The following is a 13300-nucleotide window of genomic DNA, read 5'->3' on the forward strand; positions in this document are numbered from 1 at the left end:
GTGCGCTTGTTCTGAGATCCTGGATGTCGGAGATCCTCAGAAGAGGCTGAAAGACTCTATGAGCCATGACTTCAAAAATGGATGTTGTTTCTGTATCTCTGCCTCTTCCTCTCTCAGATACATGGAAACACATAATCAAGAGTTGATCATATTGAATGGCGGTGCAGGCTCGAAGGGCCGAATGGCCTACTCCTGCACCTAATTTCTATGTTTCTATGTTTCAAAGAGTTTCTGGCCAATGTACAGACATTAGAAGAATACAAGAGCTTGCCCAAGAGAAACGTTTGAAGTACGGCCTTTCTTCAAACTTATGTCATTCGATAAAATGATATCTTGGGAATTATGTTCCAGATTGGGTAATAACATGCCGTTAATGTATCCTGGAAAATAGCATCAAATTAACTCAAATTTAGTGAAGACAGTGAAATGAAGCTTTTATGGTGGAGTTTAATCAGCAAGGCTGAAATATACAACTTTTATGTTTATTTCCTACAATTGCATTAAAAGCTTTAGTTATTCAGGTTAAAAAAAAACATTTAATCTAAAATAGATAGACACAATGCTGGAGTAACTCAGCGGGACAGGCAGCATCTCTGGAGAGAAGGAATGGGTGATGTTTCGGGTTGGGATCTTTCTTCAGACTCAAGCTGAAATGTCACCCATTCCTTCACTCCAGAGATGCTGCCTCTCCCGCTGAGTTACTCCAGCATTTTGAGTCTATCTTTGGTGTAAATCCTGCAGATCCTTCCCGCATATTTTATCAAAATTTTATCAAAATGTATTTTGAGTTCCATTAACTTCTTAATTATGTAGGGGGAGGTGCAGATGCTGGTTTGTTGCATAATGTTAACGGTTACATTCAGAAGTCTCTAAAGTTGGATAACCTCAGAAGAAGGGTCACGACCCGAAACGTCACCCATTCCTTCACTCCAGAGATGCTGCCCGTCCCGCTGAGTTACTCCAGCATTTTGTGTCGATCCTCTGGATAGTCTCGGGCCTGATTTATACATTCTGATTTACGGCTGATTTGTTTGCAAAAGTAAAGATCACGGATATATGTTCCGCTTGGAGCGAAGTTTTGAACATCCAGTTTTTGTTTTTGTCGGGGGGGCGGGTCACTCAATGAACGCCGCAAATCTTCGCGGGAGGAGATGACAGAGTGGCGTACGTCAACTCGTAAGCCCCAGGAACTCCGATCCTGGCCCCTCTCCAGTCGCTCCCTGTGCGGTTCCGAATAGATTTCAAGATCCTCCATTATGTCTACAAAGCCCTTAATGGGCTTGCCCCCACCTACATCAAAAGTCTGCTTACCCACCACTCCACCTCCAGGTCCCTCAGATCGGCCGACTTGGGGTTACTGAATATCCCGCGGTCTGGGCACAAGCTCAGGGGCGAGCGCCCCTTTGCGGTTGCAGCTCCTAGACTGTGGAACAGCATCCCCCCCTTCCCATCGGAACTGCCCCCTCCATCGACTCCTTTAAGTCGAGACTTAAAACTCATCTTTACTCTCAAGCCTTTCTTGATGTCCTCTGAGGGAGGGCTATATGTTTGTATTTATGTATGTACTTAATCTATGAACCAATGTTGTATAACCTTAGTACCTCCACCAATGTAAAGCACTTTGGTCAACGAGAGTTGTTTTTTAAATGTGCTATAGAAATAAAAGTGACTTGTCTTGACTTGAACTCCAGCAAAACTACTTGCATTCAAGAGTCAAGAGAGTTTTATTCTCATGTGTCCCAAATAGGACAATGAAATTCTTGCTTGATGCAGCACAACAGAATATGTCAACATAGTACATAACTGGGCGGTGGGCACAACTTTTTGCAGTCTTTTCTGCTCCTGGACGTTCAAGTTGCCGAACCAGGCCATGATACGATCAGTCAGCACGCTCTCTACCGTGCACCTGTAGAGGTTGTGGAGAATCCTCTTTGACATGCCGAATCTCCGTAATCTCCTCAGGAAGTTGAATCAGAATGGGCGGGGGGGGGGGGGGGATCAGAGAGCTCAGTTAATTTATGGCGTTCAGCCTGGGAGAAGTGTCAGGCCTAGTTCTCCGGATCAGAGGATGAGGAATGGGAAGGTTCCGCTGCAGGCCGTGACCAAGGAGGTGCAGAGGAGCAAAGGGATTTATGCGTCAAAAACACAAATCACTAAAAGATGGTGCAAGTGGAATCCGACATCGATCTCCAGAGGGCTGGAATTCAAGTGGTTTATGTGGTTTACAGATACAGTTCGGTACCCGGAACCAACATCTCCAAACGTGGGAAGAGAAACTGATGAAGGCAGCGGCAGACAAGTGGGTGCGCAGAAAGGGGCGCAGCAGCTTCAACAACACACCAGAGACCACACACACAAATGTCACCTCCGCCACAGAGACTGTCACTCCCGCATTGGTCCCTTCAGCCACAAGCGACGAGGTTTGGAGCAAGCGGCCAAGAACTAGGATGCATCAGCCATGGTCAGTCATGACCGAGTGGGGCCTGCTAGAGATACAGTGTGGAAACAGGCACACTAACACACACACGCACACACACGCACGTACACGTGCACACACACACACACACGTACACACACACGTGCACACACACACACACACACACACACACACACACACACACACACACACACACACCCCCTCCCACCCCCACACACACACACACACACACACACACACACACACACACACACACACACACACACACACACACATTCTATGGAACAATATTTACACTAATCCCAAGCCAATTAACCTACAAACCTGCATGTCTTTGGAGTGTGGGAGGAGACCGAAGATCTCGGAGAAAACCCACGCAGGTCACGGGGAGAACGTACAAACTCTGTACAGACAGCACGGGTAGTCGGGATGGAACCCGGGTCCCGGGCGCTGTGAGGCAGCAACTCTACCGCTGAGCCACCCTGCCGCCTATCCCTTATTCATGTTCTCCAAAGATGATCAAAAGTTCATGAGGAATTGGAGCAGAATTAGGCCATTCGGCCCATCCAGTTTACTCCGCCATTCAATCATGGCTGATCTATCTCTCCCTCCTAACCCCATTCTCCTGCCCTCTCCCCATAACCCCTGATACCCATACTAATCAAGAAAATGCCTGACCTGTTCCTCCAGTACTTTGTGCCCCTTGGTGTATTAACCAGCATCTGTAGTTCTTTGTTTTTACCGCATATAATACCTTACTCTTCTGTTAAACCCCTGGAAGACTTTGACTCCAAGACTGAGTGGCGCGGAACCTGGAAAGATGCCGACACCAACAGTGGAGAGGTCATAACAGTGAATTCACCGGGTTCTTGACCTCCATCGCAAGCAATGGCTAACCCTGAACAGAATCCGCACCCTCCATGCAAGAACAGCCCGTCACCTGCACGAGTGGGGGATGACAGACAGCCCTTGCTTGCGACTGCGGACATCCAGACTACGCCATCCCACACATGGTGAATGAATGCCCACTGAGGCTTTACCCTGAAGGGGCATCAAAGCCCATCATCCACCCAGTAACTGATGCTGTCCTGGCCTGGATGTCTACCCCTTGATCTACAACTTTAGGCTGTGCACGGCACGCCACACGCAAGACCTTAGGTACACAGAAATGCTGGAGAAACTCAGCGGGTGCAGCAGCATCTATGGAGCGAAGGAAATGGACAACCTATCGGGCCGAAACCCGGAAGGAAATAGGCAACGTTTCGGGCCGAAACCCAGAAGGGTTTCGGCCCGAAACGTTACCTATTTCCTTCGCTTCATAGATGCTGCTGCACCCGCTGAGTTTCTCCAGCATTTTTGTCTACCTTCGGTTTCCCAGCATCTGCAGTTCTATCTTGAACATGAAGAGGACCTTACTCGGCAATAGCGGACACCATTGTTCCCCTCCCCGTGGCCCGTTATAATGAAGGTTTACTGTACTTAAACAAACTATCAGAGACAGGGCTGTACTCAACCTTACCTCAGGAATAGAACTGGGAATGTCGGGGGAGGGGGGGGGGGGGGGGGGGGATCTTTGCAAAGAGTGACCATTGGCATCAAGGAAGTTATGGAAAGGAGTAAGATTAGTTTTCAAGTTAAGGCCTTGAATTGGGAGAAAGGCGATTAGGTCTGCTCTGGAGAAAAAGTATAGGTGACCTTTCGGGTCGGGACACTTCTTCAGTCCGGGTCCCAACGCAAAACGTCCCCAATTCCTTCCCCTCCGTTGAGTTTACTCCAGGCGGTGGGAGATTGCAGCCTTCACGTGGTCCGCCCTGTTTCGACAAATGCAATCAACCCGGCGTGCACAATCAAGTAAGATCAAATAGAACAAGTTGCCCTAAAACTTTAGACTGCGCACGCCATAACGCAAGAAGAAGAAGAATTCTACTCCAGCATTTTGAGTCTATCTTTAAACAAAACCGCGCCATGCTACCCCTTCCAAATTTCAAGAACGGCCAGTCTTGCTAACAGAAAGTTCGATAATTAACACTGAAGCAGAATTTTTTTTACCCATTGCCATCTCGAGAAGCAGAGAGATAGAATGAAACCTTCGCACAGCCAACGCAGTTTCTAGAGGCACAGCGTGGAACAGGGCCCTTCGGCCCACCGAGTCCGTGCCGACCAGCAATCCCCGCACATTAACCACTATCCCACATTCGGTCGGGACAATTTACATTTATACCAAACCGACTATTACATTTATACCAAACTGCCTACTATGTTCTGTGTGCTGAAGCAAAGCAAGAATTTCATTGTCCTATACAGGGACACATGACAATAAACTCACTTGAACTTGAACTTGAACTTGACTAACCAACGTACCTGCACGTCTTTGGAGTGTGGGTGGAAACTGTAGAAAACCCACGCAGGTCACGGGGAGAACGTGCAAACTCCGTACAGACAGCACCCCGTAGTCGGGGTCGAACCCGGGTCTCCGGCGCTGCAAGCGCTGGGAGGCAGCAACTCTGCCGCTGAGCCGGCTAATATTTCTGCCCAGTTCGTTTACAAACCACGATCAGGAGAAGTCAGTGGCGCGTTACTCGTGCGATTTTCTGCTTCGCGGACAAGCCAGAGGTGTCAATACAGTGATCCAAATCCCACCCACTCTCCTGCCTGCCTGCCTGCCTGCCTGCCTGCCACCACGCTCCCTCTCCACAGTATCCCCACTGTGACACTGCCAGCGACTTGGGCTCACAGCTGTTCTGCATATCTCCCATTACCAGCAGAGCTGATGATCGCTTCCATGTGCAGCACAACTAAACTATTTGGCTCGGCGTCCCTGGACTTGGGAGCTGCTGCTGCAGGATCCCCCTAAAGTTAATCTGCAAGTCGAATCGCTGGTAACGGGCCTGTCCCACTTAGGCAATTTTTTGGGCGACTACAGGCGACATGTTGAAAATTATTCGCCGGCTGTGGCGACAATTTTTGTTGTCGTAGGTTGTTGTAGGTGCTGTCCTAGGTGAATTCCATTCAAACTAGTCCCTTGGCAGTCACCTAAAGAGTCGCGTAAGTGGGACAGGCCCATAAGGAAGGCAAACACAACGCTATCATCTATTTCGAGAGGGCGAGAATACAAAAAACAGGGATGTAATGCTGAGGCTCTACAAGGCCGCATCTGGGATATTGTGAGCAATTTTGGGCCCCATATCTGAGGAAGGATGTGTTGGCTCTGGAGCGGGTCCAGAGGAGGTTTACGAGAATGATCCCGGGAGTGATTGGGTTAGCATACGATGAGCGTTTGACGGCACTGGGCCTGTACTCGCTGGAGTTTAGAAGAATGAGGGGGGACCTCATTGAAACTTATAGAATAGTGAATGGTTAAGATCGAGTGGATGTGGAGAGGATGTTTCCACAAGTGGGAGCGTCTAGGACTAGAGGTCACAGCCTCAGAATTAAAGGACGTTCTTTTAGGAAGGAGATGAGGAGGAATTTCTTTAGTCAGAGGGTGGTGAATCTGTGGGATTATTTGCCACAGGAGGCTGTGGAGGCCAAGTCAATGGATATTTTTAAGCCAGAGATAGATAGATTCTTGATCATTATGGATGTCAGGGGTTATGAGGAGAAGGCAGGAGAATGGGGTTAGGAGGGAGAGATAGATCAGCCATGATTGAATGGCGGAGCAGACTTGATGGGCCGAATGGCTCTTCAGCCCACCATGTCCACGCCGCCCAGTGATTAGGCATTAAACTACGACGGTATCCACAACACTAGTATCTAAACTAACATACCGCCTATACACACACACTAGGGACAATTTACAGAAGCCAATTAACCTGCAAACCCGCACGTCTTTGGAAAGTGGGAAGAAACCGGAGCACCCGGTGAAAACCCACGCAGGTCACGGGGAGAACGTACAAACTCCGTACAGACAGCACCCGTGGTCAGGATCGAACCCAGGTCCCTGGCGCTGTGAGGCAGCAACTCTGCTGCTGCCGCCAGTTTAGTGTTTTTCATCTTCTATTTATTGGTGGTCCTGACCATCAGCAAATATTTAAATAATGCATTTAAAGGAACCGAAATAGAATTGTCAGTAACTGTGGTGAGAGATATTGAGGGAATAGCAAAGACTGCAGCATCTAGAAGAGATAGGACTCTAATAATAATAATGGATGGGATTTATATAGCGCCTTTCTAATACTCAAGGCGCTTTACATCGCATTATTCATTCACTCCTCAGTCACACTCGGTGGTGGTAAGCTACTTCTGTAGCCACAGCTGCCCTGGGGCAGACTGACGGAAGCGTGGCTGCCAATCTGCGCCTACGGCCCCTCCGACCACCACCAATCACTCACACACATTCACACACATTCACACATTCACACACTAGTGCTGGGGTGCAGCATTTAGTTTGTTTTTTATATTTCTAAGTGAATTTGACATATTTATTTTGTTTGCAGCCCTGCTTATTAACATTTTTATAATAATGGCGATCTTAAAGAAAAATGAATGTCCGTTGAGTAATTCCAGGTCTATGTGTGTAATATCAGACAGTAGTTCAGGACCGGCATCAATTCTGTTGCCGTGAAACTGGTCGGGAAAGGCAGTAAAAGCACCACAGTGGCAGGAGCCAGCGCGAAAGGACACTTGGTGTTTGAGGGCAAGGGAATGTGAAATTGTCCAGGGTATTAATTGTCAGAGGCCGTCCGAAGGTAGGGCCATGCTGCGCTGCGGATAAACACATCCAGCAGTTTCTGAGCAGCGCACTCTTACAAACAGGGAGTAAACATCCAGTTCATCTGTTTTGGATTGAGGAAGGATGCTTGCCAGTAACGCACGAGGAATTTCCTGCACTAATTCCAAGCAAACTTCTCCTAAGCAGGCAGATGTGCCCGCAATATAACTTCTTATCCCAGAGCTAACACACACACTAGCGCTGAAGATTTTCACTTACAAATTCAGACTTGCGTTCGTAATTGCCTAATTGCCGTCCCTAATTGCCCTTGAACTGTGGAGGTGACTATAGTCCCAAGAAGGGTCTTGAACCCAAAACATCACCCATTCCTTCTCTCCATGGATGCTGCATGTCCCGCTGAGTTACGGCATGGTTTTGTGTTTTTCTTCATAATAACTTTATTCATAAGGTCATAGGTGATAGGAGACTCAGCGGGACAGGCAGCATCACCCATTCATAAGGTCATAAGTGATGGGAGTAGAATTTGGCCATTCGGCCCATCAAGTTTATTCCGCCATTCAATCATGGCTAATCTATCTCTCCCTCCTAACCCCATTCTCCTGACTTCTCCCCATAACCCCGTACTAATCAAGAATCTATCTATATCTTGCTTTTAAAAATATCCATTGACTTGGCCTCCACAGCCTTCTGTGGAAAAGAGTTCCACAGATTCACCACCCTTTGACTAAATAAAAATCCTCCTCAGACTAAAGAAATTCCTCCCAGTCTTCAGTAAATATGTTGCCGTACGCATTATGAAAAACAGCAGACGGCCATAAAACTGATTGTAACAACATGTACCATTGTGTTGAGTAGTGGCTTTGCATCTCACAGCCCCCATTAAACTGACAAGGCCGCAGGCCTACACAGCTAACCACACCAATACGCTAACAGCAATGCCAAAAACCAAAGTTGACGTCATGTCATAAGCTTTCATCATAAGAATTAAGACAAGTACCATGCAGAAGAGAACGAGTGTGAAGGCAGATTATAAAACCCAGCAGGTTGAGCATAAATAGACAATAGACAATAGGTGCAGGAGTAGGCCATTCGGCCCTTCGAGCCAGCACCGCCATTCAATGTGATCATGGCTGATCATCCCCAATCAGTACCCCGTTCCTGCCTTCTCCCCATATCTCATGACACCGCTAATTTTAAGAGCCGTATCTAGCTCTCTCTTGAAAGTAACCAGAGAACCGGCCTCTGAGGCAGAGAATTCCACAGACTCACAACTTTCTGTGAGAAAAAGTGTTTCCTCGTCTCCGTTTTAAATGGCTTACCCCTTATTCTTAAACTGTGGCCCCTGGTTCTGGACTCCCCCAACATCGGGAACATGTTTCCTGCCTCTAGCGTGTCCAAGCCCTTAATAATCTTATATGCTTCAATAAGATCCCCTCTTGTAGGAAAGAACTGCAGATGCTGGTTTAAATCGAAGATATAGACAAAATGCTGGAGTGACTCAGCGGGACAGGCGGCATCTCTGGGAGAAGGCTCTCCGCACGAAACGTCACCCATTCCTTCCCTCCAGAGATGCTGACCCTGTCCCGCTGAGTTGCTCCAGCTTTTTGTGTCTAACTCGGAACTCGGAGCATAAAACCTGATGGTTAATTCAGATTCTAAATCTCGGTGAAATGAACGTAAAAGAGGATTGTGAAACGAGGCAGGAAAGCTGTAAAAAAAAGGTTATAAAACCATTAAATAATTTAATGTTGTTCAACTAGATTACAGAACCCATCAAAGAAACGCAAAATGCAAAGCCAGATAATAAGACAATAAACAGAGTCAAACAGTAAGGCCATAAAACTAATGAAGAAATACACAGTAAACACTAAAACCATCATCATTTCCAACATCAAAGGTAGCAAGGCTTTCACTTCCACTCAGTCCGCCTTGGCCAAACACTTTCCCCACCCCCCCCCCCTCCTTTTTCCTTCCGCCCACAATATTTAATATGTAAAATAATATGTGATTCTGTTCCATTCTGTTTGTAGTTTGTTTGGTTGTTTGTTTGTTTGTCTTTTTGCACAAAGTCCGCGAGCATTGCCACTTTTCATTTCACTGCACATCAACTTGACTTGACTTGACTTGACTTGACTTGACTTCCACCTCCCGTTCCCACACTGACCTTTCTGTCCTGGGCCTCCTGCATTGTCAGAGTGAGTGAGGCCCAGCTCAAGTTGAAGGAACAGCACCTCATATTTCGCTTGGGCAGCTTACACCCCAAGCGGTGTGAATATAGGTTTCACCAACTTCAAGTAACCCTTGCTTTCCCTCTCTCTCTCCGTCCCTCCCCCACCCTAGTCCGTTCTGCCAGTTTTACTCTTCGTATATACGCATTATCACCTCCTCTGCAGCCAACAATGGACCATTGTGGGCTCTTTAGTCATCGGCGTCGGCTCTGATCTATTCTGTATCTTTCCATACATCTAGTTTTCCTCTCCCCCGCACCTCGGTCTGAAGAAGGGTCTCGACCCGAAACGTCACCTATTCCTTTTCTCCACAGATGCTGTCCGACCCCTTGAGTTACTCCAGCTTTTTGCGTCTATCTTCAGTTTAAACCAGCATCTGCAATTCAGGCAGCATCTCTGGAGAGAAGGAATGGGTGACATTCCGGGTCTGAAGAAGGGTCTCCCATTCCTTCCCTCCAGAGAATGCTGCCTGCCCCGCTGAGTTACTCCAGCACTTTGTGTCTATCAAGGGTAAGCAATCAGATTATAAAAGACTAACAGCAGGGAGATATATACCTGGGTTAAAAATAAATTGGGAAAAGTAAACGTGTAAATCAGATTAAGCCACCCAACAGCAATAAAATAATATTGCTGTCATAAAACTAATTACAACAACATTGCAACGGGTTATGTTGAGCAGTAGCATTGAGTCACACAGCCTCTGTAACACTGCCACAGCTAACCACAGTAATACAATAACACTCACAAAGACAGCAGCAATGCAGGTTGCAGTGTCTGATAGTAGAAATACGTGGAATTATATGCAACAACAAAAATAATGTCACTGTCCACAGGTTTAGTTTAGTCTTGTTTGCTGTCACATGTACCAAAGCATTTTTGTTGTTGTTGCATGCTATCCAGTCAGTGGAAAGACTATACGCGATTACAATCAGGCTGCCCACAGTGTACAGATACAGGGTAAAGGGAATGACGTTTAGTGCAAGATAATCGGATCAGTAAAGTCCAAGGGTCTCCAATGAGGTAGATGGTTGGTCGGGTGATAGGATGGTTCAGTTGCTTGATAACAGCTGGGATAAAAACAGTAGATAGAACAAAATGCTGGAGTAACTCAGCGGGACGGGCAGCATCTCAGGAGAGAAGGAAGGGGTGACGTTTCGGGTCGAGGCCCTTCTTCAGACTGAGAGTTAGGGGAGAGCGAGACACAGAGATAAGGAAGGGTAAGGTGGGAAAACGACACATCAAAAGAGATGAGTGTCGAGGAAAATGTATAATAGATCATTGTTAGCTAGAAGGTGAAAACAAAGCAAGCAGAGATAGACACAAAAAGCTGGAGTAACTCAGCGGGGCAGGTAGCATCACTGGAGAGAAGGAATGGGTGACATTTTGGGTCTCGACCCGAAACGTCACCCATTCCTTCTCTCCAGTGATGCTACCATTCCCGTTGAGTTACTCCAGCTTTTTGTGTCTATCTTCAGTTTAAACCTACATCTGCAGTTCGTTCTTACACAGAGATAAAATGTATTTGGGGGACAGTCAGAGTGGTCAGAGAATGGGGACATGCGAGAGGTGAAGGAAGGGTTACTTGGAGTTAGGGAAGTCAATGTTCACACCGCTGGGGTGTGAGCTGCCCAAGTGAAATATGAGGAGCTGTTCCTCTGAAACTTTCCCTGAATCTGGAGGTGTGCGTTTTCACACTTCTACACCTCTTGCCCGGCGGGAAGGAAGTACTATTGAACAAGTTTGTCATGTTCGACAGTATGAAGACAAACTGGATTACTGAATCCCTCGTGTAGCAGCAAAAACATTGCAAGAGTTTAAGGATGCACACATGGTAAAAAAATAATGGGCTCATGTGTAGAACTAGTTTGTATCATCCAAAAGTAAGGATATAAAATCTGACAGTAAAACATGGCCGTGAAGCAATAAAAAAAAGAATTATAGCAGAATTATATTCTGATCATAAAATCAAATTAGTAAACAAAGAGAAAAGTGAGATTAAAAATCCAACCAAGGTATACAAGTAGATCGGGAAATTCAGGAGTGAAACTGTAAAATACAACATGAAGATAGACACAAAAAGCTGGAGTAACTCAGCGGGTCAGGCAACATCTCTGGAGAAAAGGGGTAGATGATGTTTTGGGTGAAGACCCTTCTTCAGACTGAGAATGAATGAATGAATGAATGAATGAATGAATGAATGAATGAATGCCTTATGAATACTTTATTGTCACATGTGACATGTCACAGTGAAACTCTTTGCGTACGTACCCAAGGTATGCAAATAGTCGCTACATAAAGGGCGCTGTTACAAAGTTACAAAGTAGCCCGCGCCTGGGGAAAGTATCCCGCTAGAGTCAGGGGAGAGGGAAACGAGAGATATGGATGGTGATGTAGAGAGATATATGAATGTATGAATGAATGAATGAATGAATGAATGAATGAATGAATGAATGAATGAATGAATGAATGAATGAATGAATGAATGATTGAATGATTGAATGAATGAATGAATGAATGAATGAATGAATGAATGAATGAATGAATGAATGAATGAAAGATATGCCAAAAAGTAAGGATGATAAAGGAAACAGGCTAACATGAATCTGGATTAGAGGGAATTAGCTATAAGAACAGGTGGAGTTGGAATATTTCCTCTTGAACACTGGAGATTGAGCGGAGATCCGAGAATATAACATTATCAGGGGCATGGATAGGGTGGACAGTCAGATCCTTTTTCCAAGGTGGGAATGTCATAAGGTCATAAGGTCATAAGGAAAAGGAGCAGAATTAGGCCATTCGGCCCATCAAACCACTCAATCACGGCTGATCTATCTCTCCCTCCAAACCCCATTCTCCTGACTTCTCCCCATAACCCCGAACACCCGTAGTGATCAAGAATCTATCTATCTCTGCCTTAAGAAAATCCACTGACTTGGCCTCCACAGTAGAATTCCACAGATTCACCACCCTCTGACTAAAGAAATTCTTCCTCATCTCCTTCCAAAAAGAAGTCCTTTAATTCTGAGGCTGTGACCTCTAGCCCTAGACTCACCCACTAGTGGAAACATCCTCTCCACATCCACTCTATCCAGGCCTTTCACTATTCTGTGTGTTTCAATGAGGTTCGCCCCTCATTCTTCTAAACTCCAGCGAGTAGAGGCCCAGTGCCGACAAACGCTCATCATAGGTTAAGCTACTCATTCCTGGGATCAAAGACTGGGGGGCATAACTTTAAGGTGGAAAGTGTAAACTTTAAAGGAGATGTGAGGGAAAAGTGTTTTTGTTACACAGAGGGTGGTGGGTGCCTGGAACGCGCTGCCAGGGGTGGTGGTGGTGGAGGCAGATACGATAGTGGCACTTGAAAGATTTTTAGATAGGTACATGGAAATGTAGGAAATGGAGGGGGAGTACTTTATTTTGGCGCTGTGCTTAGCACAGACATTGTGGGCCGAAGGGCCTATTCTTGTGCTGTACTTTTCTAAGTTCTATGAAGTGTTTAACTAAAATATAGAAATGAACAGTAAGTCACTAGCCAGTAAAACCAAATTAAATTGGATTATGAAAATTATCATTTGGTGTAAAATGAAATGAAATGGAACCTGATACATAAGTTTAAAATTGAATAATTCCCTTAATCCTGTATCTGTACTCTTGTACGATGGCTGGATTGTAATCATGTATAGTATTTCCGCTGACTGGATTGCACGTAACCAAGAAGCTTTTCACTGTACCTCGGTACACGTGACAATAGACTACACTAAACTAAACTAAGCTAAATCCAACTGACTCTCAGTCAGACCCGAAACGTCACCCATTCCTGCTCTCCACAGATGCTGCCTGTTCCCGCTGAGTTAATCCAGCATTTTGTGTCTATTTTCAGACAATTTGTAAAGTTGGTCAGTCAAATTCACAGGTAAGAGCAACAAAGTGGATTACAAAATCAAGGTGTCACGGTGGCGCAGC

Source organism: Amblyraja radiata, chromosome 29 (genome assembly GCF_010909765.2).
Source record: "Amblyraja radiata isolate CabotCenter1 chromosome 29, sAmbRad1.1.pri, whole genome shotgun sequence".
In the NCBI taxonomy this organism is placed as follows: Eukaryota; Metazoa; Chordata; class Chondrichthyes; order Rajiformes; family Rajidae; genus Amblyraja; species Amblyraja radiata.